The sequence below is a fragment of the Suricata suricatta genome, chromosome X (assembly GCF_006229205.1).
Source record: "Suricata suricatta isolate VVHF042 chromosome X, meerkat_22Aug2017_6uvM2_HiC, whole genome shotgun sequence".
Classification (NCBI taxonomy): domain Eukaryota; kingdom Metazoa; phylum Chordata; class Mammalia; order Carnivora; family Herpestidae; genus Suricata; species Suricata suricatta.
The window spans coordinates 7,285,198-7,312,584 of record NC_043717.1 but is presented as its reverse complement, the minus strand read 5'-3'; the positions used below and the strand labels follow the sequence as shown (position 1 = coordinate 7,312,584).

General features: G+C 41.5%; 1 protein-coding gene across 2 annotated transcripts in view; it reads left to right on the top strand.

Annotated features, from left to right (window-relative positions):
* ARHGAP6 (Rho GTPase activating protein 6) overlaps positions 1-27,387 on the top strand; it is a 454,057-nt gene that overhangs the window by 276,675 nt on the left and 149,995 nt on the right. Inside the window, exon 1 of one of the 2 annotated variants that reach the window (XM_029930915.1) lies at positions 17,234-17,366. The exons of the other annotated variant lie outside the window; for it this stretch is intronic. The gene's annotated coding sequence lies outside the window, so the exon portion shown is untranslated. Of the gene's footprint in view, positions 1-17,233; positions 17,367-27,387 lie in introns of those variants that run through there. 2 annotated transcript variants of the gene reach the window in all.

Sequence of the window (27,387 nt, the reverse complement as noted above, 5' to 3'; positions counted from 1 at the left end):
AAAAAAAATTTATGCACCAAATGAGATCTGACAGTGCTGAGTGGAAAAAAATGTAAATTTATTTCTACTTATTTTCTCTGTAAGCAGACCTTCTTTTGCAGTCATCCTGATAGTTGGGCCAATCTTCTGTTCTGATTCTATTTTCTGTTGTGCTGTGAATGTACTTACGTGTCCTTTGGAAGTGACCTACCATGCAGCTGGCACATAGTGATGGGCCTCAGGAAACATGTTCTGGCAGGTCTGTGAGCTCTCAGTTTGAGAGCCATTTTCTTATGTTCTTCATGCTGTAGATGCTGCAGTCAAGTCAGATGTGAAATAGATAAGTTAATACTTGAATTGATGGACAATTATCTACAGTGCACGTTGAATTGTAGGAGGTGAAAATACAGCACGTTGTGACTTCAAACTCAGTGTCTACTTTTACAAGGACTAAATTAGAGATTAATTTTCTAGTGAGAAAACTATCCAAGTTTCTGATCTCATTTTTCCCCTCGCGTTGTTGACTCTACCCAGAGAGAGCACACTGGTCCTGCATTAGGATTGACATCAGAGGAAAGAGAAATATTCATAGCTGGAGAGGACCGTAGAGATGAAGAGGATGATAATTTTGATGACCGCAACAATGACTATGGCCCCATAGGTTGAAACAGCAAGTTATTGTTTACAAAATGCTATGTCAATCCTATTGGCTTATGATAATTAAAACAAATGTTCCGGTTATGTGGGTTTTGAAAGGTGAAAGGAAAGAAAGTGAAACTGAAATGCTTGGAATTTTGCCTGCTGACGCCCAGTTATGAAAAAGGGAAGACAGTGTTTAAAGTGAGACCGAGTTTAAAGAGTTTATTCAACCTGCATATTTTTCTAATAGTCACTCTGTTTCTTCTGCTGGGAACACAGGGTTGTAGAACAGTACATACAGTCGAATCACTTTTTGCTGCCATTATTGACATGTGCGAGGTAGGGGAGGCAGCCACAGCCCAGAAAACTGAATCACCCAAGGGACAATCAAGCATCCATGAACCGGAGTTAATTACCAACTTTCAACCAAGTGTTTGTTCCTGCCTTCCCTGTGGCTCTGTCCAAACCCTGATTGTAACTCTTGCATGTACTGAGCACTTGTTACCCTCTGATGTGTCCCTAAACAAGCACCCTCTGGTGTTAGACTCTGAATAAAATGGGGAAAATGGCAGGGAAGCACTGGACAGCGTGGGAGGGAGGAGGATGCAAACTGGAGCTTAATGACTACGATGATAGCTTCAACCACCACCATTTTTGAACATTTTTAATGAGTGAGGACAGTACTGGTTTACATTTATTATCTCATTCCATCCTCACATTACTGCCCTGAGGCAGATATGATTTCTATCTCGTATATAAGAAAATTGAGCCTTGGAGAGATCAAATACTTAATTTGGTATCAAAGTCATACAGGTCGTAAGTGATAATGGCAGGATTTGACCTCAGGGCCGTGGCATCCAAAGTGTACACTCCTAAATAATAAGCAGTGCTGTATCATACTGGCTAATCTCTAAGTCGTGGCTAATTAGGAATGCCTGGAGACTCTTGCTCCTCTAAGTGTGGCCCCCAGACGAATAGTACCAGTATCACCTGGGAGCCAGTTAAAAACGCAAAGTCTGTCTTCCCATTCAATACCTGCTGAACAGACCCAGAATTTTCACAACAGCCCGAGGTGATACATCTGCATATTAAAATTTGAAAAGCACTGGCCTAGATTTTCCTTAGGCTTCTCCTACCCAATAGCTTAAAGGCTCAGAAACACTTTATCATCTGGAAGGGAACTGGGAAGCGAAACAAACAGAAACTACTGCAATGTATGAGCAAGTGTTCATGTGCCACTGAAATCCATGTGTAAAACATCATAGAGGAACTCGAGGGAGCCCAAGGGAACGGTGGATACAGGTTCATTCAAACCAGGACTCTTTTGAAAAGGGAAGGGTCACTAGTAATAATGACACTGGGACATGAGGCATAAACTGAGACTGCCCTAAGGAAACTGGGACATATGGTCAACTCAGTTACAGCACCTAAGCCTTGTCTGGTGAGAATCCATGAAAATATTAGCATTCTCTAGTCTGTAAAAAAAATTGAAGACGGAGAGATGGAAAGTTTAGAGCCTACAAGTTAAAAGGGGTGACAATTATTTGTTAATTAAATTCTTTTATTTCCCAAATATTTATTAAGCCCTTTCTTTCTTTATCAGGTATTTTATAGGCTGTGGGGATACAGAGGCGGACATAATACAATAGAACATAACAGGACTAGATAATACCCTTTAAGCAATATTAAGAAACATGATTATGGAGTAAGAGTCAAGCTTGTGACAGTCATAAATTGGAAACATGTTTGTTCTGTTTTTAATCCTGTATTTTAAGAAAGTGATATAGTCTAACATTTTCTTTTTTTTTTAGTCTAACATTTCAAATGCAGACATTGTAAAACAATTTTAGATAGGTTCATGCAAGATCATCAAGGCAAGTTAGGAAGTTAGTATTGGAGGAGGGACAAAAATGCCATTTGAGATGACAACAAAATTAACTTGCCTGCTCTAACGTGTCACCTGGATTTGCTGACACATACGGAACCCTGGGCCAAATGGGCCATGATGCAAATTGGAACACGTATAAGCTTTGGAGTTCATGGTCCTTTGTGGGATGTGGAACGGAGTATTTATTTATCCTAAGGGTTTGTCCATCCCGAGCTGTACCTCGTAAATGAAAAGTACAACATGTGCATTTTCCATGCTGAAAAATAAACATCAGCCTCATCTTTTGTAAATAGTAATGCAATATGCTTAGTGAGATTTACAGATGCATCCGTTCAGATAAACAGTAAGAATCCTTATTCATAATTAGACCTTATGCAAGACCCATGGCCATGTGTACCCCATAGGAAAATTATGTGATGACCACCACTTCTTTCAATTGCCTAGAACAGATTCTAGCACATAGTAGGAAAACAATTAAAAATTGCGGGACAAGTAAATGAATCAGATGGTATTTCAGAGACGCTGAGTAAGGAAAGTGGTATTAATTGTTCCTAGTTTAGTTCTTTTCACAGGGTGCAGAATTGCTCCAAGGCAGCGCACATAGATAGTCCTAGTTCAGTGCAGGAAACCAGGAAGGGGAGGGCAAGGATTGACCTTGTGGCTTTGCCAACTGTCTCTTCTATTCTGGTTTTGTTTCCTTCATTTGGAGAAGCAGATGTGCCTGCCCGATAGGGAGGAAGCCTGGAAGCCCCAAGATCTGGAGGCAACAACATCCTGGTCTCTCAAACTTCCTGGGTGATTCATTGGCCAGCCACAACTACTAGGTTCATCACTTCCGGAAACCCAGCCCCCATCAGTGCTCTTGTGAAATGAGCTTGTATCTAGAGCAAGTGACAATAATTGGCAAATTATAGATGGCTATATTGTTTACACCTATTACTTCGTGGGCTTAAAACAAGCTAATTTAAAACTTGAAATATTCCTTTCTCATAGCTAGTTCCACATGAAAGTATGGGTCAGTTTGTCCTGTGGTAGGAGATCTGTCACAAATGAAATTCAAATAAGTAGCACAGACCCCTTTCTCCCCATCTCTGAGGGAAAGACATCTGTCTTCCTGTCCAAATACCATGTGATCATGCTTCCTCAGGGTCCGCTCCAAATAGTATCGGCTCCCTCTCCTCCAGCTTAACTTCTCTACACCCCCAATTGTCTCAAGTCAAAACTCTTCCTTAAGCAAACCTCTCTCGAAAGCCATCTCTCCTTCCTTTGCAGCTAAACCTCGAGTAAGGATAGTTTACACTCAAAGCTGCTTTATTTGACTCTTTTCATTCTGGCTGCCTTTTACTCCATCACTCTTGATTCTCCTTTATTCAAGGTTATAGAAGACCTCATCAGTGAATTCTGGGGGATGAGTCCTTACTGCATTTAAATTCTCTGGCCTTTGAACCCAACTCTGTTTCTCCTTGGCAGCCTCTTTTCCTCCATTTCCCACAATTCCTTTCCTTCTCTTGATTCCTGAGTAATACCTCTTGATCTCCTTTGCGGATATCTTTTCCTTGTCTGCTCTTTAAGCACATTTCCATCTTAGCCTTCTTTCCTTATCATTGTACACACACTCCTTTCGCCCTTTGTGCAATTCCATGGCTTCAGCTTCTGCTTACATCGTTTGAGGAGCTTTTGTGTTGCAGGGAACGGAGACATGCTTGATTATTTTAGGTAGCAGGGATCCATTATGAAGTTACAAGGGAAGGACTGTAAGAGGAGAAAAGCATCTTAATCCTTGGGAGAATCTGTTTACTACTCTAGGTAGGACTCAGAAGGAATTCCTCACTGTGCAAAACAGTGAATCTAGACATTTACCAGGCTGTAAATTCAACTTCGCTCACATTCTATTTCAGTTTCTCTCCCCCCGACCCCTGACGCAGGTCTTACCTTCCTCCCTCAACCCCCACCCCCCGCCCCGCCTCTTTTCTTTATGCATTTCTTCCTTGTAGTTTCAAATGCCTTCTGTTGACTTTCCTTCTCTTTTCCTCATGGTTTCTGCTCATTTGTGTCATCTTTTGCCTCTTGGTTTCTGCTCTTTCTTTGACTATTCATAATTCCTTGGTATATACACTTTATTCTAGAACTTAAAACATTGCTATAATTTCTCTGTTTGCCTTCTGGCTGCTTCCAGTGCCTTCTGGAAGTAGGTGGAATATATATTTATGCATACATGCATGCATAAATGAATGAAGGGAAGAAGAAAATGAATGCAACTTTGAACCAGATCTAATTTCATCTTTGTGTGTTCAGTGGCTGCCCAATAGTTTCCAGTTACTGAGCCCCTATTATAAATCTGACATTATGTCATTTACATATATTTCTGAATTTACACACACCTAAAAAGTGATGGCATTTTCCCTTTCTTCTCACATAAGGTATCTATGGCTCTCATAGACAAAATTACTCGTGCTAGATCACAGTGCCGGAAATGGTGAAGCCAGGATTTTAAAACTGTTATGCTTTTTAGGAAATATTTGAATACCTGAGTAAATGAACATGCAATATGGGGTTATTTTTACATTTATTTTTAAATAAAACAGACAATAACCAAGGTGTATTTTGGTAATAGTGGTTAAAACAGTAATCGCTTGGTCTTTCATGTCTCTAGAATTTTTAGCCTGTGAATATATAGACCAGGAGGGAGAGAGACTTCTCTTCAGATTTGGAAGGCCTATTGGATGGAAGGAATGAATAGAAACATTCAGCTGCACGTAATAGAATACTCCCCCTTCAATGGGATTGAACAGCACCACAATTGCGGTCTAACATAATAAGAAATCCAGAGTGGCATAAGGTCCACGTACAAAGTATTTGGGCGGCAGGTCCTTTCTCTGCACAGGCTGCCCGGCTCTGACACCTTGCTCTCAGGTTAGGAGCAGAATGGCCACGTCCATTCCAAGCACCGTATTGCCACCTGACAGGGACCGGAGAGAGAAGTACAGGCCATGTCTTCCTTTCTCCTTCTTAGCAGGGGACTTGCCCAGAATCCTCTTCAGGTCTCATCGGCTGGAATTGGGTTGCGTGCCATGGCAGTGACTGCTGGTCACTGCCCCTTCTCTCTGCCCGCCTTTCACTGCCTCCCGCGGCCACGTGACCAGTAAGGGCTTCCTGTTGGCTGAAGTAGGATACATTTTCCGGAGCTCAAGCGGCCCTATTGGGCCTGACACAGCACAGCAAAATGCCAGACAAGTAAGCTGGTGGGGGCCTCCTCCCCGATGCCATCGATGCTGTTGCAGGGCTCCGGGTTGCCTAACATTTCTCCAGCAGGGAATTCTACTTGCATCTTATTTACAGCCACGGTTATTTTTATTTCTTGCTCTTTTGTGATTGTTATGCAACTGAACTTAATCTGATACCCATTTCCCTTCTTAAAACAGTCCTGGCAAGTGTAGTGGTATAGCTACAACTGACTAAAAATAATGAGGATCTGTCGCTGGAACCAGGGGAGGGTCATTTACCCTTCATCCCATGGGGAGGGGTGCAGAGCTAAACAACGGCAGACCTCTGTTTGGAAGGAGGAGGGAAGGGGAAATGACTGCTAGGCAGGCAACTAACGGAAGCTGCTAACAGCAGTAAGTAACTTTCCCAAGGCCACATGACTAATTATTGGTAGAAGAGAAAGTCCAACTTAGGTTGTCTGAAAGCAAGTTCCGTGGACTTATCTTTACTGGCTGAGTTTAGCTGACAATTTGTCATCAATATGCTAAAGGAAATTCATACATATCTTGGACATGGCCTCTTACCTCTTAAGCATGTGTTGCCTCATTAATTCCCTTACTAAGATACAAAGGTTAGCAGTTCCTTCTGCCCTGGTGAGGACCACATATGTGTAGGGAATGTTCCACTCAAATGGCCAACGACAGGCAGAGCAGACCATTTCGGAGTTATATCCTTGGTCATGGGTAGGGATGGAAGGAAAATTTGCCTTGCTAATGTTGTCTGCCTGTGCCAAATGTTGAAATAGCGTGTATTTCCCTAACATGTGAACAGGGAGGCAGTGGGGTGGGGGTTGAGATGAACTGAGACTGTTTCGAGTGGTAGGAGGAAGCCACCCCAGTTTCCACGTTATGGGCTTTTTAAAGTTTGAGATCATTTGGAAAACAACCCGCACTGCACCATGCACAGGGATTTTCTTGTCAACACCATCCCGATGCTGACCCTAGAAGTTTCACTTCCCTTAACACACTGTGGCTCCATCTGGGGATGCTACATAGCACTTGGATTTCAAGGGTGGTGGCCTCATTAGCAATTTGTGGAACTCAGGACCATCTCAAAAAAGCAAAACCAGTAAGAATGATACTGCTGCCAAGTCCTGTAACTCAACTTTATCTTATGTGGCTTTCCCGTTTCTTCTTGTTTTAAGAGGCCCTTCATAGTGAAGGCTCAGAGGGAAATAGTGCCTTTGTTATTAAATATCTGTATCTAGACTGATTTCTCTTAGTCAACTGAATGGGTGGGAAAAACATTTTGTGTTTGCAGACAATATTTGCATAAGATTCGCAGGCAAATTTTATCTATGTGACTGATTAATAAATTGCTAATGGCCTTCAGTCCCAGTGGATCTCACAAAATGATTTCACTGATGCTGAAGGAGGCAGGAAAACGAAAGTAAATCTGAAGACTCCAAGATCCCTTGAGAAGCATCTTCTTAGAAGATAAGGGAACGAGTATTTTTCTAAATGTGAAGCAAGACAGTATAAAATCACAGTGTTTAATAATGCTTATGCTAAGATACGGATTTTGAATACATTGGAATCTGGTGGCAGGAAGTTCGGTACTGATACGCATTTTGGCCTAGTCTTTTATTAGGGTTACATCTGATTTGGAGGTTGTATTGACAATACTTACAGAAAAGACTGATTACATTTAATGTTCCTTGAAGGGCCATTTGCAGAATTAATTTGGTAATTATAAATAAATTCCTCTGATTATCTAGTGAAGTTTATTCTTCTGTTGTTCTGAGTAATGATGTCTTCCTGGATATAAACATAAAGGTTGCATTTAAAAAGTTAAGTTTTTCTGACATCACGTTGGGTCAATTGTTTCTTGGAAGATGAATGTGACACTACCAGATTTGGGAGTGAGCAGGGAATGCTTCTCAGTACACTGATGCCATCAGCTGTTGAAGGACTTGACATTGATGTAAGAAAGAAATGACTTAATCATACCAAGTACCTAAAATGTTTGTTCTTCTAAGGAAATGCTATAGCAGATACTAATTTAAGAAACTATTAGTACTCAACGGAGAATTTACCCATTCCGTTACATTCAGAATTCTTCTAAATAAGATGAATTTCTATTTTTTTTAATTTTTAATGTTTTCATTTATTATTGAGACAGAGTGAAATAGAGCATGAGTGGGGGAGGGGCAGAGAGAGAGGGAGACACAGAATCTGAAGCAGGCTCCAGGCTCTGAGCTGTCAGCACAGAGCCTGACACGGGGCTTGAACCCACGAACCATGAGATCATGACAAGAACTGTGAGATCATCAGGACGCTTAACAGACTGAGCCAACACAGGTGCCCCAAATTTATATTTTTAAGAAGACAAATGCCTCAGATTTCATTTTTACTTTCTGCAGGATCTTGTATTGAACTGTTCATAGATGTGAATGGATGAGCTTTGTGATGAAAATAGAATGAAATATCTCAAACCGGTTTTTCAATTATAAAGAGGTGATAGAGTCAAATTATAGAAGAATTTACAGAAGAATTGAGATCACTTGTGACTACCTGAGGAAAACGATGAAGCTATAGTTAAGAATAGAGTTATATGACCTACAAATTCCACTCCTAGATGTCTTCCTAAGAGAAATGAAAACCTGTATCCACCCAGAAGCATGTACATGAATGTTTATGGCAACATTATTTGTGATGGCCAAAAAGTGGAAACAATCAAAATGACCATCAACTGGTGAATAGATAAACAAATGAAATATATATATATATACACACACACATATATACATACAATAGAATATTATTCAGCTATAAAAAGAACAAAGTGAGGGCTGCTAGCGGGAGGTGGGCAGGGGATGGGCTAGGTGGGGGATGGATATTAAGAAGGTGCACTTGTGATGAGGACCAGGTGTCATATGTAAATAATGAGTCCATGAATTCTACTTCTGGAACCAATATTGCACTATATATTAACTAAATAGAATATAAATCTGACAAATTAAGGAAAAGAATAGTAAATGCTGCAATATGGATGCACCTTGAAAACATGATGCTAAGTAAAATAATCCAGACACAGAAGGCCCATACTGTATGATTGCATTTATATGAAATACCCAGAATAGGCAAATACATAGAGGCAGAAAGCAAATTCCTGGTTGCAGAGACTGGGGAAGAGCAGGGTGGGGAGTGACTGTTACTGGGTATGGAATTTTGGGGGGTGATGAAAACGTTTTACCACTGATGCAATGGTTGCACAGGTCTCCTAGTATACTAAAAGCCACTGGGCTGCAGACTTTAAAATGGCGAATTTTATGGTATGTGAATTATATCTCATTTTTTTTAAGGGATAGCTAAGACACAGTTTGAGGAAATGCAGACCTGGTTGGTAATTCTAACTCCTCTGTCTACATAGCAGATATGTATTAAGAAAATCACTAGGTCCCTAGCACACTGCTGGTCATGACTTCTAGGATACCCAAGATGTTCCCTGGGCTGTAAGTGACTTATTAGCACAGAGCAGAGGCACTGCGTATCACTCAGGTGGATCTGTGCAGCCAGCTAGAGAGACCCCATATTTGAAAAGTGCTGCAACATTGGGGGAAGAAAGGACGGAAAAAATACTATAGCTGTTTGAATGCAATGAATAGAACTAGGAGTCTGATCAACTGCCCAAAAAACATATCAGATTTGGAGACCAATAAAGGCATGAGCCAAATCATGAGAGTGGAGGATACAGATTTCTCTAACTCCACCCCTCATCTGACTTAGAAAGAGAAAGAATTTCCCACCAACTGAATGGGAGAAAAGCCAGGAATCTTGTGAATCAGAGCCCCTTGGATTTCATCCATCTGCGTTGCTCTGGAAGTGATTAAGTCCAATGATGAACCAGTGTCTGTAAAGAATGACGCATTGTGTATATCTGTCATTTTGATATTAATTAAAAAGGTAACTAGAAGAAAATGACTTCTCAGTTCCACGCAGTTAGGGGGTGGTTCATAAGCCCAACAGCATGGTAATTAAAATTCACAATTAAATGCTCAGAGACTGTAGGAGTGAAAGCTGTGGCATTCTCAATTGACCCAAAGTATCATCTACTGGCAGGCCATAGAGCTGTGAGGAAATTCCCCAGCAATAGAAGGTGACAGTGAATTAGTGGGAGGCACAGGCTCAGGTAGTACTAAGTGCGTAACCAATGGCAACAAAGAGGTAAAGTAGATATTTGAAAATGTAGTCCCTCCAGCAAGTATGTCCTACAATAATGTTCTAACCTTGCTCTAACTCTGTAGCACCATTTTTCTCCTTTCTGGGTCAAGGAAATATGGATATTTTGTGTTACTTAATTATGCGATAAATTCTTAAGTTGCTTCAGTGTAACTTAACCGTACTGTGATTAGATGCAAATGTTCTAGAAAGTTTTGTTAGTTATTAAAAGATACATATATAAAAATGCTATATGTCTTACAATATTATATCAAATAATTATATCAAATCACCATAGTGTTGAAGTGCAGTCTAACAAAATTCATTAATGTCCCAGCAGACATAGGAAAAGTATATTTTTGAAAAGGCAAGTGAAAAAATTAACAGCGATCAAAAGATTTAAGGAAAAAACCCCACATTGACACATTACTATGCTATTTTGCTACAAAGCAGCCCAAACCATATTTTTATCACTCTGATGTCAAAATACTTCCAATTAGGTTAGGAGCATGTACCCTGGTGAAAGCAGTCAAGCAAATAGCCATTTGGCTGAACTAGACTTTCCACTGTTGGTTCCTCATTCTTTAATCTGAATCCCCTGGAGAAAAAGTAGAAAGTTAACCAAGCAGCAAGTGGCTACAGAGCTCCTGTTGGAGGCCTGGTATCTAAGGTCTTGTGGGGGACGTGAGAATCTCATTCTTCAGAGGGCATAGATAGCCTATAGGGTGCTGGAAAAACTGTCTTCCACTCCATCATTTTCAGAATAGGATCAGCCTTATGTGAAATTCGAAAAAAAGTTTGGTCCATGAGCACCTGGATGGCTCAGTCCGTTGAGCATCGGATTCTTGATTTCAGCTCAGGTCATGATTCAGTGTCATGGGATTGAGCTTGCATTGGGTTCTGTGCTGTGCATGGAGCCTGCTTAAGATTCTCTGTCCCTATATGCCTCCTCCCTCTCTCTCTCTCTCTCTCTCTCTCTCTCTCTCTCTCTCTCTCTCTCTCTCTCTCAAATAAATATATAAAAAATAAAGTTTGGTCCAGGCCTTTATTCATTAATTAGCATGGATCTATTTATCAAGGAGACTGTGCCACCTGCTACTATGGCACTCCTCAGCTACCCAGAGCTATCAGTAAACTTCATATCTCCCATTTCTAAGCATCTCCTTCTCCCTTAACAAACCCCTGCATCTTGTTCATATCTCTCATCAAAACTCATGTGGGGGAATTGAATCACCATGTTGGGACCTCAAAGATCATTTGTTTGGGCTTTCACCCAAAGCAGGAATCCTTTTTTTTTGCACTGGGGATGGATGAGCCAAGAGTTATCTGCATGAACCTCTGAGTGTTAAGAGTCCCCTCACCTCTAAGTCACTTATCCTTAGGCTACCGTTTTCCTTAGAAAAGATCTCCTTGGGAAAAGCCAGGCCTACTCCCTGTAATTTCCATTTAGTCATTTGAAATCTTCTCTCTGGAAAGATAGGCCAGATCTACTACTGAATTCAACTGATGGCCAGTCAGCATTTCTGTCATTCCAACTCCAGACAAACTAAACAGCCTCAATTCCTTACGTGGACCTCAAAGTTTTATTGAATGACTTTCCAGAACCTTCTCTTCCCATCCACACTGCCCTATTCAGGGCTTGCTGGATGCATCAATATCTTCAGCCTCTGGAACAGTTTGCTGCTCCAGGGGTACTCTGGTCTGGGTGGAGTGCAGTGTATTATCACTTTTCTTTTATTTATTTATTTTTAATTGTTTTTTTGTTTATTTATTTTTGAGAGACAGAGAGTCAGAGCACAAGCAGGAGAAGGGCAGAGAGAGAAGGAGACACAGACTCTGAAGCAGGCTCCAGGCTCCAAGCTGTCAGCACAGAGCATGACACGGGACTCGAACTTACAAACCGCGGAATCCTGACCTGAGCCAAAGTTGGCCGCTTAACTGACTGAGCCACACAGGTGCCCCACATTATCGCTTTTCTTGAGTTGGAGCCTCAAGTTCTTTTCATGCAGCTGAAGTTTCCTCTACCTGATTTAGCACTTGGGTCAGACTTCCTTTGGGTCTAGTGGATAATCGAAGAGCCCTACCTCTTCCTCAAGTCGCTTCTATCTCTGATTAATTTTTATTGTAATTTAAACGCAAACTGCTTTATTTTTTTAAATCTTTTTGTGTTAGTCTCATCCTAAACATTTGGATCTAGTTAAATTATTATACACAAATGTAAACTATATTTAAAAACCCTAATTCTCTCTTTTATTATCTTATTTGTTTTTCCTAGCTTAGTGCCACCGGCAAATTTGATACGAATGATCTATACTTTTATGTAACTTTTTGATGTAGATGTTGAGCAAGATGGGTCCAAGTTTCTGCCGTTGAACTTTTGTCCTCTTTGGTAATTACTTCTTAAGTTCCCATGAATGTACAAGCATTTCTGCTCCATTTTACTGTCTGGTCACAAATGTTCCAGAAGAATTTGTCCAGTACTTCACTGAAATTGATCATTTATGTAAGCCTTCTGGCTCCATGGTAATGGGAGAAAGGGTCTGTTGAGGTGAAATATATTGAGGCTGATGAACTATTGGAATATTCATCTATATGAAAGAGCTGTAAATTACTGTGTTTACTTTTGAGTTTACCCTGTCATAGATCACATCCCCTTCCTAGCTGAAGTTCTATAGTTAGTAGTCCTTATTTCACCATAAAAGATGATGATGATGATGACAATCATAGTGGTGGGGGTGGTGAACATCTATTTATCTATATCTATAATTTATGTATCTATATATCTGTCTTAAAGTGCCAGGCTCTGTCTTAAATGCTTTCCAATTATTATTTCACTTAATCATGACAATAATCATGTGGGGTAGATATTGCACACTGACCCTGACTAGTTTGGACATTCACAACCATTAGTTGCTCGTTGGTAGATTTGGAAACCATTAAAGAAGAGCATGGTGGTAAGGGATAACTAGGGCTACCTCATATCCCTATCAGGTTTTATGAAAGATCAAATTCTTCCATACATATAACTATTTATTAGCCAGCAGGCACCAAAAATCCAACCTCTCTTGTTAGCTTGGCACCCAAAACAAAAAGTTAGATTCTCTGTCCTTTTCAGGTATCATGAGCATCTCTTTGCATGACAAGTTTGCCTGATGCAGTCACAAAAGATTGTTGGCTCTTACAAAATCCCAGGCAGCGACTTGTCTAGAATATGACGGCACCCACTTTATAAGCAGACCCTCTCCAACAACAGGGTCAGGGGGAGTGACCAGAAATTCCTGAGAGGAAGCAGAGTAATTAGGGAAGAAGGAATTGAAACGAGGTATCTGACAAAAATTCATTTGGGCTGCTTGCCACATAGGCAAATGCCTTATCCTAAACTACGTTTGATCAGCTACCAAGAAATAGGTGTGGCCTGTGGGACAACTTAGCCCAGATTAACATATCTGCCATCATTTTTTTGCGGGGGATGGGGGCATCTACAATAGCTTTATTGTTGACCAAAACAGATTGCTTCTGGTCAAACAAGTATGCCCCAACAGATGTATCAACACTAAGGTGTTCGAAGCACTCGGCAGGATTGGCAAATTCCTTGAAAGGAAGGAGTTTAGTTCTCGGGGTGACTTGAAATTAAACCTTTTTTAAATAGCTGGTTTTATTTTAAAGTGCTTTTGCCTGGGAGAGAGTACTGTGTGGAATTGATACCTTCTTTTGTTTCCAGCGCACCATGTGGGCTAACCTAACTTGGATGGGGAAATTGTTTTTTGCCCTCTTCCCAAATGCCTATTAGAGAGTACTTTCTTCTGGGGACTACCTCTGTGTATTGATCAGACCGAACAGTCCAAGGAGCTGTGGCTACCCCAGGAGTGGATTTTTGCTGAAACTTCTGCAATAGTGCAAAAGATAATGCTTTTAACAACCAATACAGATGTGCATACTTGTACCTTACTTTCAGATTGGACACATGTCAGTGAGGTAGTAGTTTTTGAGCTACCCCAGATGGATGTAGTGCTAAGTGTGCTTGAACTTGATAAGACACTTTGAAAACATTTTGAAAGGTCAGTTAGCAGCCATATTGTATGAAAAAAACACTATGTATGTATACACATATACACAGTATATATACACCAATCTAGGTGAATATAATATGTATACATAGTATAAAAATAGTGATTGAATCAGGTATATACAAATCAAAACCACACTGAGATACCACCTCACACGAGTCAGAGTGGCTAAAATGAACAAATCAAGAGACTATAGATGCTGGCGAGGGTGTGGAGAGACGGGCACCCTCCTACACTGTCGGTGGGAGTGTAAACTGGTGCAGCCAGTCTGGAAAACAGTGTGGAGGTGCCTCAAAAAACTACCCATAGAACTCCCTTATGACCCAGCAATAGCACTGCTGGGGATCTACCCAAGGGAGACAGAAGTGCTGATGCATAGGAGCACATGTACCTCAATGTTCATAGGGGCACTTTCTACAAGAGTCAAATCATGGAAAGAGCCTAAATGTCCATCACCTGATGAGTAGATCAAGAAGATGTGGTATATATACACGATAGAGTACTACATGGCAATGAGAAAGAATGAAATCTGGCCATTTGTAGGAAAGTGGATGGACCTCGAGGGCGTCATGCTAAGCGAAATAAGTCAGGCAGAGAAGGACAGATACCATATGTTTGCACTCATAGGTCTAACAGGAGAACAGGTGAAACCTAATGGAGGACCAGGGGGAGGGGAAGAGGGAAATAGAGTTGGGGAGAGAGAGGGACAGAAAACTTGAGAGACTATTGAATACTGAAAACGAACTGAGGGTTGAAGGGGGAGGGGGGAAAAGAGGTGGTGGTGATGGAGGAGGGCACTTGTGGGGAAGAGCACTGGGTGTTATATGGAAACCAACTTGACAATAAACTATAAATAAAAAAATTAAAAAATAGTAATTGATATTTATGTATATTATATGCCAACTAAAAGATCATTCTCAGCCATTTTAAAAAAATTTTTAATAGTTTATTTTCAAATTGGTTTCCATGTAACACCCAGTGCTTCTCCCCACAAGTGCCCTCCTCCATGACCATCACCTCCTTCCCTCCCTCCCCCTCCCCCTTCAGTCCATGGTTCGTTTTCAGTATTCAATAGTCTTTCATGACATGGGGCACCTGGGTGGCTCAGTCAGTTAAGCGTCTGACTCCGGCTCATGTCATGATATCAAGGTTGGTGGGTTTGATCCCTGCGTCGGGCTCTGCTGACAGCTAGCTCAGAGCCTGGAGCCTGTCTTCAGGTTCTGTGTCTCCCTCTCTCTCTGACCCTCCCCTGCTCATGCTTGCTCTCTCTTGCTCTCTCTCTCTCTCTCTCTCTCTCTCTCTCTCTCTCTCTCTCTCTCTCAAAAATAATAAAAGAAAAAAACATTAAAAAAGAAAGAAAGAAACCCAAATCTGCTCTTTTTACCTTTCAGATTCCCTATGGGTGCTAGCATATTTTATCCTTGCAGATGATTAAGTAAGAAAGATGTAATACTAGAGCCAAAGTGTCATTAATAGCTCTGTACTGGAGATCATTCAGGTGTGATGGAGTCTTTTCTGGTCCTCTCCCTGGAGGACACATCACTATCCTGAGCTTGGCCTTTGTCTCTGCCCTTGTCCTTTGATGAAGAACTGATCAACTGACTTAAGAGGACATCAGATTTGGGAAACCCTCTGCTCTTTTGGGTACCACTCTGGTCTCCAGAGACTCCTGTGCTGTCTTTAAGTAAATAACAAAAGTTCTGGCTTTCTTTGACTGGCAAAACTGCTTCCACATTGCCGTCGCTTCACTTGCACTGGTCCACAGTGTGCATTTGTAAGGCTCCTAGGCAGCGAATATTTTTTTTTTATCTCCTCGCAGATTAGAGTCTGCTAGCATAGTCATCCAACATCTCTTTTGACGCAATGTTAGCTCTGTATGTGTGTATAGAAACTATTTGGATCTGTAAGTCATCAGCTTTTCCCAATTCTCTTTGCCATTGACGAGGAGAGTATCTTTTGCACGTATAAGTTTCCAGGAGGACCATTATGTAATAGAGAATCTCTCGGTTGAGTTGAACATGATGTTTCTTAGGTCCCAGCTCTGATCTTGATTACAACTCTTTCACTTTCTGTCCCATGGCTCAGCATCTCCATGTTCTGGCTGGTGGTCCTACAGTTGTATTTTTGACCTGGGGAGGGCCAGTTAAGAATGTAGATGAACAAGTACAAATCAATCCCCAGAGCAAGGGAATAACAGTTAAAGTACGCAGTTCAAGCCTGGATCATGGTTCATCTGTTCCCCAAGAAAAGAGAAAGACCCTTCTGCATAGATGAAAGCATATTTGCAGACAGCATTGTATGGTGGAATCTGTGTGTGTGTGTGTGTGTGTGTGTGTGTGTGCGCGCACGCCCACGCACCTGTGTGTGCATGTGTACAATGTGTCTAAAGTGTCTGAGGGGTGTCTGGGTGGCTCAGTTGGTTGAACATCTGACTTTTGCTTTTGGCTCAGGTTATGATCTCGCGGTCTGTGGGTTCAAGCCCCACATCAGGCTCCACACTGACAGCACAGAGCCCGCTTGGGATTCTATCTTTCTCTCCTTCCCTCCCTCCCCTGCTCACACACAAGTGCATGCGCGCTCTCTCTCTCTCTCTCTCTCTCTCTCTCTCTCTCTCTCTCTCTCAAAAATAAATACATAAACTTAAAAAAAGTATAAAGTGTACTAATGAGTGTGTACATGTGTATGTGTGCCAGGGGAGAGGTGGATATGTTACTATATGAATGATGACAGTATTCGTTATTAGTTACCATTAGTTACCATGGTCATGTGCTAAGTGCTATACCTGCCGTATGTTTGTCTGTGCAGCGCTTTATTCTAATGATCACCCGAGCATTTCCAGAAGGGAAAAGGTGAAGACCGATTTGTCAATGTCTAAGGGTCTCCCAAAGTGTGGTCCCCAACCGCGTATGTCAGTGAGTTGTTTGGGCCTCGGGAGGAATTTTCCCACAGCAAGGATGTTCTAACTGGCAGGCTCCCAGGACCGCCCACAAATTCATTTCACCATAACAGAGCTGATGAACACTGTCAGGGCTGGAGTTGGCTTCCAAGCGGGAAGTCAGCCTCATATTAATAGTACAGTTCCAGCTGCTCTGTGGGCCCAGCGGACTTCTGATGGACCCGCCTGGGGACCAAGGCGCGCTTGGTAACATTTATGGGAAATGGATTCCTTGGTGAGCATGGTGGGAAGGGAATACTGTGGAGGCATGAGAAGCATGGCTTCCCACTCTTCCCTTCTGCTCTAACACGACCAACACCGGTGTGCAGCAGCAAGAGACCAGGGGGAGTCCTCCTGCCTTCAGACCCGGGGAGAGCCTGCCCTCGTCCTGGTCCGACTCACTTGGGCTGGCTGTTCCCACGTACAGGATATTTGTAAGTCGGATGTTTCTAGGTCACCTGTTTTTAATTATGTGATGTAGGTGTTTCTTTTAACATGGTAGCTGTTTATCCAGGCAAAATTAATTTAGAACTTAAGGGTGTATTTTTATTTTAAAAACTTTTATTCATTTTGACTAATTTCAGTCCTGATTATGATCGTGTGCTTCTTTAGTGTGTGAAAAAGCCATTATTTTATGCAAATGGAAGGGTGTGCATGGCCACAGTAAAACATTCCATTTTCTGGTTATAGGAGGAAACAGGAGAAATGGGTGGTGCAGAGTGTGTGCGATTGGAATATGACCCAAAGGGGTGAAATTTGAATGTGATCTAAAGGTGTGCTCTTCAAACCAAGACATGCCTTAAGGAATTAAAAATCGTGGATGTGCCCAAGGGAGCTGTTTTTCACAGTGCATTTGGAAATATTTCAGATCATTTTTCTTCCTTTGGACAAAGGTGTTAGAAGCCCTTTCTCCCCTGGGAGCTCTTTGAATATATAAACTTTAAAAATGAGATGCAGGTAAACCGTAGAATGAAAGTACCACCCAGGGCATGAATGTGTGTCTGTTTTACTCAGAGCTGTGCCTCCGAAGCTTAGGAGGCTCATAGTAAGCAATCGATATGTATTTACTGATTGAGTGAATCACTGAATAAGAGAAAAGAGTACACTCTTCTTTAGATCTAAATAGAGATGAGGTAGACATTTCAAAGTGTACATTTTCCAAACAAGAAAATGAAGCAGTAACTGAAGACACATTTTGGAATATTATTAAATCTCGTAAGAGAAGGATAATCATTTTTGCCAGAAAAAGTAAGGTAAGGAGACCAAATATCCCAGACTACTACCCATCAAATTCAGTAACCAGAGGGGTTGCTTACATACAGATGCTCTTGATATATATAAACACATATAAAGAAGGGATGCTGCCTGGATTTTAGGCTACACTGATGCCTGGGACCTAGGACACAATGGGGACACAAGACTCTCAGAAGCAGTAGCCGTCCACTTGAATTGGTGAGTGCCTAAGTTGGAAAATATGAACAAAGATTGTTTAGGACTCATTGAAGCAACCTCTGGCTACCCAACCTCTAAGATACTGACCAGCTCCTGGAGTAAATGAAATCCTCCTCAGTCCTGAAGGCAGCGTCAAATGGGATACCAGTGAGTAGCAAAAGCTGCCTCAGAATTGTATGGAAACATTTTCTTTCTTTCACGATAAAGACAAACTTGATGTTTATGAATATTTCCCTTTAAGCGAAAGGTCCCCCAATGCTAATCTGTGGATTGTGCCTACCAGTTATTTTGTAGTTTCTCATAGTTCTCTGGGGGCCATGGGGCTCTCCAAGGGGATTGCAGCTCAGTTAATGTGTGTTTATTCCATGATCTAGGGATGGGATTCACATTTCGTTACATGGCAGTAGCCAGCTGGTACCACAGATGCTTGTTGGATGGGGTGGAGTGGAATCAATTGTTCTCTTGGCCATTGGGCATGCTAGCAATGGTCACATTTTCCCATCTTTTCCCCGTAATGGGAAAGCCACGGGCATTTCAGGTCTTGTTCTGTATTCCTGTCTTCACCTGTTTGATTGGAATGATACTGCTGTGGATAATAAAGACTTTGAATCTATATAAGCTTCCTAAGGAAACATACACTTGGATTGAACTCCAGTGGATGCTCCACCAAAGTTCAAAGTAAATATGATTCTGGTTGCCTCGGCAACCATAGTTCTGCACTCTGTTTTATTACTTACTATTTTCCCATTTTGTGATCATTTTGAGGAGAAACAAAGGAAACAGTATCAGTAGGATCTCATTTTCAATTTATGAGCCTGCTGGTAATGATACAACTTTATGTACCTACAAAAGTACCTTCTTTTTTTCAAATTTCTCCAAACACTGGGAAGTCTGGGCATGTGAAATGAAATAAAAATAGGCTATTACTTATGTTGAAACATAAATGTCATCTTTACTCTCTATAAAGGTAATTATTTTTAAAGGACTAAAAGAAATCATTTTTATATTTCTCTCTTGCATACAGCTATGACTTCTATATTTCTTTAAAAAGGGAAAGGTTCTTGGTCAATAAATTTCCATAAATATTTTTACGTTAATGCAGTTGTTCAACTACACACAGCTGTACAATTAAGGTAGTTTTACTCTAGAAAAGGGCCGCTTCAAGAGACATCACACAGTCAATACATCCTCTTTAGGTTTTTTTTGGTAGGCTACCTCAGATTTTTAAAAGAGAAGAAGTGGTAATTAATATTTGAATCTTTATCATTGGTTTATTGAGGTTAAAAGAAAAATATAGAATAAATGTATGTTAGCATATGACTGCAATACAAAAAGTCATTAAACTTTATTTTCTGTAATCCCTTATGATTAAGTTTCTATGAGAAAATTTTATATGTTCATACTCTAGGATGGGAGTTCAGAAAGTTTTTCGTGAAGAGCCAGATGGTAAATATTTGAGACTTTTGGCAGGGGGACCGTATGGGTTTTGTTGTCACTACTCACCTCCGATATTGGAGCTGAAGGCATCCACAGACAATATGGAAAGGAACAGACCAGGCTGTGTTAAATTATTACTGTATTTACAGAAACAGCAGATTGGATTTGGCCTGCAGGTTGTAGTTTGCCAAGTCCCCCTCCACCAGAAAAATAGTTCTCCTTACTTATCTGATTACAACCCACACACAAGGACAGTGCTTTAAGCAAATTGGTACTTTTTTTTCCCTAATATTTAATGTTTACTTATTTGTGTGTGAGAGAGAGAGAGAACACGAGCAGAGGTGAGGCAGAGAGAGGCGGGGGGGAGACAGAATGTGAATCAGGCTCCCAGGCTCTGAGACATCAGCACAGAGTCCGACGCGGGACTCAAACCCACGAACCATGAGATCATGACCTGAGCCAAAGTCAGATGCTTAACCGACTGAGCCACCCAGGCATCCCCACAAATTGATACTTTTAAAAGATGTGCCTAAAGGGCTGTCCTCTTACTCTCTGTTGTGTAAAATGTCACAATTCCTGCCATATTGGTTTCTAGAGGTGGAGAGAAGTACAGGAGGGGAGAAGCAGATATTTCCTAATAGTTTGCTTTGTTTAAAAGCTGGTAGAATGTTTGACGAAGATAAATGAATTAGATTTCCTTACACACTGGGCAAGTTCAACACTGGTCTTGAATGTCAAAGGCCTAATGTCCCTCCCTACATAATGCCACCAATGTACACAGAGCCAGGCGCTGTGAGGCGGGGCCCTTTTGCCTCCAGCTGGCCTCTCCTTCCCTATGGGGTCTCCTTGGTCACCCGACACCCACTAAAACATGTCAATGTCATCTTTCTTTTTCCTCCGGAGTATTCTCTGGTACTTTGTTCAAACTGACTTTAACACACTCTTAGTTTCAATCAAATATTTCAAACACTGAAAAGTAGAAAAAATAAAAATCTATATATTTGTTGTTCAGATTTAATAACCATTAACATTTGGTATTGCTTGCTTTGGGTATTTTGATCTTTTTTAAAAAAGAAATAATGCATGTGAACACAGTTGAAGTCTATACCACACTTCTAGTGTATATGATTTTTCTACATTCTAACAACTTCTAAAGAGGCAATTTATTTTCAGATGAATTTGAATCCTTTCCTTCCTATTAAAATGAGTTATCGAGAGCCAAGAGGGTAGAAATATTAGTGATTTGATTTTAGGTGTGCACATTATTGTTGGTGCATAGTCTGACTAGTTTTATCTGATATGATGTGATTCTCTGTCCATCCGGGACTAAATAACATTACTGGTCGACTCCCAAGACAGACTTTGCAAATTTCCCACATCTCTTGCCCATTAGAAAAGACGTGTGTGTCCAAAAGACAGTAAATATAAATCATCCTCGTTCATAAGAGAAGGCTGGGTACAGCTTTTCATTTCAATGGCAACTTTTTCCAAGCGCAGTATTTTTCTCTGCTCCCTTAGCATAGTAGTGCTTTGAGGAACAAGTGCTTTTACAGATGTCCTCTCCTTTGATCCTTGGGACATCCGATGTGACTGTTAGAACGGATAGTATTGCACCCGTTTCCAAGGTAAGGAAATTAAGGCCCTGCGGTGTCAGTACAGTGTTTGTAGGTCTTAGCTGCACCTCAACAGCACCTACTGAGCTTTGAAAAAGTACCTAAAGGTTCCTGAGCTCCCCCAGAGATCTGATACAACCAGGCTGTGATGGGCCATGACATCCGTATTTTTAATGGATTCCACTGTGCGTCCTGAGTGGAGAATTCCCAGTGGACCAGTAGAACGGGTCCAAATTATGTAACCCTGTTCTCAACTGGGGACTCTTTTCCCCTCCCCAGGAACATTTGACAGTGGGACATTTTTGATTGCCACGGCCTGAGGGGGGGTGCTACTGGCATCGAGTGGATAGAGAGCAGTGCTGCTGCTAAAACAGCCCGCAGCGCACCTCCGACAGAGAATGACGTGGCCCGAATGCCAACGGCATTGAGCTCAGAAACCCCCATGTAGCCTGTACGTGCGGGACCAACGGCTCTCTGCTTCTCAGGTGTCGCTCTCTCTCTTCAGAGCCAAGCTGCCCGGTCATTCGACTTAGTCATCTTATTGCTGCCGCTAATAGCTTATATTTTAAGTAGATTGTTCTTTGAAGCTAAAATGTTTACGATGACTCTTTAGTTTCTCAGGGACTAGGTGATCCTGTATCAGAACTACCCGAGCATATGCAGAAATCCTTCTTGGGCTAGAGTACCAAAAGTAACACCAAACTGACCAAAACACCTTCACAGCGTCAAAAAGAAAAGAGTTATTTCTCAACTCAAGCATATGTATGTTTGTCCCTAAATAAGAAATGTGTATTGAAATAGTGAGTCTCAACGCGCGCGCGCGCGTGCGTGTGCGTGAAAACTCAGACTGCCCACCCCCTACTCCCCGGAGCGTCTGATTCTGTAGATGGCGGGGTGGGGTTCAAGCACTTGAATTTCTTTTTTGTTATTTTTTAAATGATTTCATTTATTTCTGAAAGACAGAGAGAGAGAGAGAGAAAGAGAGAGAGACAGAGAGAGAGAGAAAGAACAAGGGGGGAGGGGCAGAGAGAGATGGAGACACAGAACCTGAAGCAGGCTCCAGGCTCTGAGCTGTCAGCACGGAGCTCAAGCTGGTGGCTTGAACTTACCAGCTGTGAGATCATGACCTGAGCCGAAAAAATGCCAGATCACTGAGACATTTCCAAATGCATCTGGTTAATAGGAGAGTTAATGTTTCCTAAGGTACCTGATACACATTCTTCAAATTATAAGTAGATGCTTGGATGACAACAAAAATGACTTGAACCAATTTTTTCCTTCACTTTGGAGACCCTGGTGTATGATTGTAGAAGGGTGGATAGATATCTAAAATTTCAGCAAAATGTATCGCCTGTCTATAAAATAGCACCTAATTCCTGAACTAATTAGACTATCAGCACTATTTTAAGTGCAGAATTGGAAACCTATTTTGGGTGTTTCAGAAACAAGTCAGTTTCCAGTCCATTGGCCAATGACACCTTACAGATGGCAGTGATTGAGACGGTGTGTTTTGTGATTTTCCTAAACTAGACTATAAAGTCATATTTTGGGGGTGCCTGGGCGACTCAGTTGGTTAAGTGTCCAACTTCATCTCAGGTCATGATCTCACGGTTCGTGGGTTTGAGCCTTGCATCGGGCTCTGTACTGACAGCTAGCTCAGAGCCTGGAGCCTATCTTCAGGTTCTGTGTCTCCCTCTCTCTCCGACCCTCCCCTGCTCATGCTGTCTCTCTAAATAAATAAAACATTAAAAATTTTTAAAAGGTCATATTTTGTAGGTGAAAAGTCTAAACCCCAAAGTGACAGAATTCAAGAGTACCTGTGCCTTATTTTCTACAGCAAGAGCTCAAGGCCACTATGATATCCTCTTATCTTTGCCTCTTAGATATCCTCTGAATCCCTCAGTAGTGAAGATTTTTTTCTTTCTTTCCAGTACCTGGCACATTTCCTAGTGCAGACCGAGTGATAATTGCATGTTCATTGAATTTACTTAAATAGGTGTGCAAGAAGTCTGTGCATTTCTGTATTTCATGAATTTCAAATAATATATTTTAGTCCCATTTAAATTTAGGATCCTCACAAAGAGAATCCAGCCCATACTGTTCAAAGTGCAAACTTTTCATTGTGAGCAAAGGATGAAGAGAACTAAAGGGAAACTATGGGAGAATTTGCCAAGAAGTCAGCACTCCTCTTGTCGTGGTATTGGTGATATATATGACAGTCAGCAGTGATAAGACTCCCAAAGGATAACTAAATAACCCCGTACTGCAAAATATAGCATGAAATTAAAACTACTAAGAGATCGAATAAAATCTAAGGATTGAAAAAACCATACCTATTAGCATCGTTCTGCTGTTGTGTGTTTAAGAGCACATTGGGAGGTTGCTATGGCATTGACTCATGAATGCATAGCAACAGAGCGAGCTCAGTGATTCAGCTCGATAAAAGAGGAAATTAGCTCACCATTTCCCTTTCCCCAAATCAGAGTCAGATATCCAAATATTTCATTTTGAAATGGTATATCCATCAACATGTTCTAACGGATAAAAGTCAATAGTGAGGAGTGGGGGGAAAGGTCACAAGATAAAAAAACGTGGGCCATGCGCTTACTTTAGAGTGTGCGATTCATGCCGAAAGAATCTGTTAATACTGTGAAGCCTCCTTTCCCCCGATAGAATGGAGTTTCTCAGTGGCATATGTTGGGTGAATATACAATGATGAGTAATAATTTGGCAAAAGACAACGGTTTATCAGCCCATATAACTTTGTTCTAATGAAAGTTGATCGTGATAATATTTTGAGAAAGAAACATTTGTCCAGCTGTGAAACTATAATTCTCTGTGTACAACAGCCCTCCAGGGAAGGGGTAGATTTTGCCAGCATAATATGTGAAGTTTAGTCATTACCAACTGCACAAAGCAGAGGTCAGCTGTGGGTGTAGATGTGGGAGGCACCATTATGAAATCAGTCCCCGGCCTCTGCACCACAGGGGTGAGCCAATACAAACAGAGCGAAGTGTCTTAAATGCTGACATTTTATCACATGATTATTTTAAATATTATTTTACCACTGTCTTTTCTCATATTGTTTATCCTCCACATCTTTATTTTGTTTCCGGTTTCCTTTCTTTAAACTGATAAATGAGAAATGGGGAAGTATGGTTTGAGTCAGTACTTAACCATGAACACGGGAAGTTAATTGACCCCCCCCCCCCCATTCCCAGAAGAGCTCCAAACCTGTGAAGCTTGGGTTCTTAGATTTGCTCTGAGTCGACTTGGGTTCTGGGAACATCATAATTTTATTCATTTATTTTCCAGTTGACATATGGTAAAATTCATCTTTCAATGGTGTACAGTTCTATGACTTTTGATAAATACATAAAGTTGTGTAAGCACCACCGCAGCCAGGATACAGAAGAGTTCTGTCACATACCCCTACCCCCCTGCAAATTCCTTCATGCTACCTCTTTATTGTCACCCCCTCCCAGCACCCCCCAGGTCCTGGCAGCCACTTATCTGTTAAAGCCATTCTATTTTGACTGTGTTTCTCTTCTTTATTCATCCATGCAAGAACCATTTATTGAGAGAACTATGTTCTGGACTTTGAGGTGCTAGGGATGAAATGGCAAACAAAACTGACATGGAACTTTTCATGCAGAAACAAAATAATAAACAATAGGAAATCAGTAATTCCAAGTTGTGGTGAATGCTGTGTAGAAAACAGATTTCTGCAATAACAGATATCAGAAGATGGAATCCCATTTTATTCATTTATTTAAAAATTTTTTTTAAGTTTATTTATTTTTGAGATAGAGCACAAACAGGAGAGTGGCAGAGAGAGAGGGAGACACAGAATCTGAAGCATGTTCCAGGCTCTGAGCTGTCAGCACAGAGCCTGACATGGGGCTCAAACCCACAAACCATGAGATCATGACCTGAGCCGAAGTTGGACACTTAACTGACTGAGCCACCCAGGCACCCCTAGAATCTCATTTTAGATGGAATGTTAAAGAATGCTGCTCTGAGAAGATGGCATCTAATGTGAGGACCGGAAGAGATGAAGAAACCAGCCACGTGAAATGGGCAGGGGGGTGAAGGCACATGGGACAGCCATTCTTAGGCAGGAGAAACAGCATGTGTGAAACAGGGTCTGGTAAGAGAAAGGAACATGAGGTGCTATGGACAGACAGGCAGAGCCTAGTTAAGTGTACGTCCTTCATTTCAGCAGGAAGCCACTGAATTAGGATGTGTCTTTATTTAGGGAAGATTTGATAGATGTTTTGAGTTCTGTGTAGAAAATTAATGCCTGGGGAGCAAGAATGGATGCAGGCTGGTCATTGGGCCATTGTGATCATCCAGTTAACTGTGGCTGGAGGACTGGGCTTGGGGAGCAGCTGTGGAGATGGAGACAGGCTGGGTTTGCAATGTGTTCTAGAGGCAGAAGAAACAGGACTCTCTGTTTGATTGGCTGTGAGATAGGAGGCTGATGAAGGAAAAGAAGGAACCAAATGCAACTCACAAGTTCTTGCTTGAGCAACTGGGTCAGTGATGCTATTTACCGACATGAAGAAGATCTTGAGAGAGAAACGAGACTGTGGGGTGGGAGGAATTAAGTTTGCTTCCTGGACAGTTTTAAGGAGAGAAACCCATTAAATATCCACATGGAGAGCTGAAGCCCCCAAACGGAGATATGCCTTTAGGATTCAGAGGAGGGCTAGAAGCTGGAGTGAGAAATCTATGTCACCATTTAACTCTTAATTAGTTATCATATCATTGATATATAATTCAATATGCTTTATATATTTATTATTAGTATATGTTTGATGTATTAATATGATATTAATCCATTTCATACATATTAATTTACTCACTGATATTTCTTGAGGGCTCACAATGAGTAAGGTTTAGACAAAGAAATGGGAATATGATGATAAACAGAAAGCCACATGATCTGAGACACGCTGGCAGAAGAGAGAGGACTTTGTTCAAGAGTCCCACATGTATGTGTGAAATTAGAGTGACAATCAATTCCACAAAGGAGAGCATTCTGTGAGGGGGCACAAGGAAGAGATTTGATTTAGTTTGGGCAGCGCTGGAAGAGGAAAGGTTTAGGAAAGACTTCCCCAAGCACTGCAGGATGGGGAAGGGGGGAAAGTATTGATTGGGTCAAAGAAAGAGCATGGATGAAAGGTGACCGTAACAGAAGACTAGAGATTTTGGTTCTCAGATGTCAGATGTACTGGGATTCCAATTTAGAAGTCAGGAATGCAGCCCAGGTTTTCACAAGCACTTCAGGCAATTCATTTCTTCAACAAATATTTATTGAGCACCAAGGTATGCCTGGGTTCTGGGAATTCAGCAATTCATGTCAAAAAGTTGCATTCCCTGTTGGAGCTTATTTCTGGTGAGTCTGAATCAGGAGGTTCGTAGATCCTGAGCACATCCTTGAGAAGGTTTGACTTAAGAGGTATTAGCGTAGAACAGAGCCATAAGGTGGGCCGTCATTTAGAGCTTGAAAAAGGGAAGAGCAGCAGCAAAGAAGCTAGATCGAGTGGCTAGTGAGGGCAGAAGTGAGGAAAGTGATGTCTTTAGCAAAAGCTAGGGGAGGAAACAGATGCGAGATGACGGGGTAAGCAGCCAGCTCAGTCTAAATCTGCTGAGGAATCAGGTAGAGTGAAGGCAGAACAGTCCCCCTGACAATTGCAACCTGGTGATCTTGACCAAACCAGTTTTATCTGGATAGTGGCAGCAGAAAACAGACGGAGTCTTATTAATGAGGGACCGAGAAGTGAAAAGTTGTAAAGTGAGTAGATATTGGCAATTGGAAAGCCAAAAATGGCTGATGAATCTGGAGAAATTTGCCTTCGGTTTGGGGCTTCAGCTTCATTACTGTCCTGCAGGAGAGAGACTTTTGGCCGCGGTGAGGTTAATCAACTTCTTTTTGCCTAATTTGCCC